Genomic DNA, 2,243 nt, shown 5'->3' on the forward strand with positions numbered 1-2,243 from the left:
TTCTTTAGCTTATTTTTAAAGCCTCAAGTGTTTATTTTTTTATTTTGGCTTTTTGTCAGAGGATTTATTTTGCAATTTCTTTTCCTAATCTATAGTTCAACTTCTCAGAAGCTGCCACAACTTTAGTAGAATTTAAAAATAAAATTTAAAGGATCCATAACTGATTCAAAATTAGATTCAGCTACATGTCATAGAGATCAGACCATGGGACTTAGTAAGAGTTATTGTTACTCCCATAACAAGAAGTTTAGGGGTGTAAAATCTAGGGCTGTGCATTGGAGCTACATTATCCACATTCCTCAGTCTCCTTTTCTCTTCTCTGCTATTCTTAGTGTGTGGATTTATGCTCATGATCATTTTATGGCAACAAAATGGCACAACTACTTCCAATTTTATTTCTGCCACCAGGAGGAAGAAATGGTCTTATATGAGGAAACTGCACTTTCCTGAAAGTCTCTCTACCTACCTCACTAGATTGTGTCACATGGCCAGTCCTCCACGTAAAAGGCTGGAAATTCAAGATTTGAGATGATCATATTACTAATCCAAACAAAATCAGAGTTCTCTTAAAAAGGAATAGATGTGTGGTATAAAACGATATGATTAGTATCTTTTTAAGAATATCTCATCCAAAGAGCATTCTGTTTAAGGTTAGTTAATATGTTAAATAATGTTTCATAAGAATATAGGAGGAAACAAATAAAAACAAGTCAGAGGGGTTGATTATATTATGTCATACTCTATTATACTGGACAACAAACTAGATTAATTCCATCAAAAAGATGAAAACACAGTGATATTTATTTATTGACATAATTTGTAGCATATCACTTTTCAATAACATGTTTTGGTCTCTAGCCTAAGGGACTTTCCAGTTAAAACTACATACTTTCGTTCTTGAACATAATTTCCTCTGAATTCTTACTCATTTCCTTGATTTCTGGACACAGTAGTTTTCAGTAGTGGCATTTAAAATGTAGAAGCCTTTTGAGACAGCCTTTTGAGGGCTGGGGCCGCGACCCGCACCGGGATCGCACCAGCTCCAGCTCAGGTTCGCGGTCCCCGCTGTCGCCTGCGTCCTGCTGCGGCGCCGCACCCGAGCGCAGGGACCCGGAGCGCCCGAGCTTGGAGGAGAAAGAGCCATCGGATTCAGGGACGAGATGGCAGACCGGCGAGCTTGGAGAAGGAGCCCTACCACTATCTGTGCTGCCGGATCCCCCGTTAGGACCAGGCTAGACTGAATGCCGGCAACGAATTATCGGAGGTCCTCGAAGTATCCCGATGAAGTGTGTCCCGAGCTAGAGAAGCAGTCCTGGATGCTCACTTTCTTGTTTCAGATTTGGGCAAAGAAAAAGCAAAGCAATTGCATTCTGATCCGAAGTCGTTTGATATGTTGCCATGTTGAAACTCTACTGACACATGAGTGTAAATCCACTAGAAGCCGAAGAACTTATCCGTGATGAAGATAGTTCTGATTTTAAATTCATAGTCTATGACTCCTGGAAAATATCAAGCAAAACAACAGACATCACCTGTAATAAAACCCATACATTCCACTTTCTGTTGAATTCAATACAAGGAGAATTCCCTGTGCCAGAGCCACCAACTGATCGTCTAAGAAAAGTTCGTATGATAGAAGAGCAGTGGGAAATGCCTGCCCAGTTAAAAAGAATGCAAGAATCTCGTCAAGAAGCAACAGAAAAAGTAGAAAGAATCTCGAGATTATTGCAAACATATTTTCGAGAAGATCCTGATACCCCTATGTCCTTCGATGACTTTGTGGTTGATCCATACTCTTTCCCCCATACCATGGAAAACATCCTTCATGTTTCCTTCATTATAAGGGATGGTTTTGCAAGGATAAAACTTGACCAAGACCGACGGCCAATGATAGAGCCTATTAATGTTAATGAAGAAAGTGAGGTCATCGACCCAAAACACCCAAATTAGAAATCAAGGAATTATAGCTTTGAGTTATTGTGACTGAGAGGAGATGGTGAAGACCTTTGAGATCTTCGAGCTAAGTGTTTGACGCCAGCCACGGCACTCAAGTGGATAGTGAAATCCAAAAAGGAGAGCAGCATGTATTATATATATTGTATGATTAAACATTTTTAAAGACAAATGGCTTTTAGTAAAATGTAGCTTTCAATAGATAGTTAATGAATTTGTCGTGGTTGTCTTTGATTAAAGGAAATTCACTACCATGTTCACACAAAAAAAATAAATAAAATGTAGAAGCC

General features: G+C 39.2%; 1 pseudogene; it reads left to right on the top strand.

Moving 5' to 3' along the window:
* The first annotated feature begins 599 nt into the window (after positions 1-599).
* LOC105297470 lies at positions 600-1,953 on the top strand (annotated as a pseudogene).
* Positions 1,954-2,243: the final 290 nt, after the last annotated feature.

The sequence above is a fragment of the Pteropus vampyrus genome, unplaced genomic scaffold (assembly GCF_000151845.1).
Source record: "Pteropus vampyrus isolate Shadow unplaced genomic scaffold, Pvam_2.0 Scaffold139, whole genome shotgun sequence".
In the NCBI taxonomy this organism is placed as follows: domain Eukaryota; kingdom Metazoa; phylum Chordata; class Mammalia; order Chiroptera; family Pteropodidae; genus Pteropus; species Pteropus vampyrus.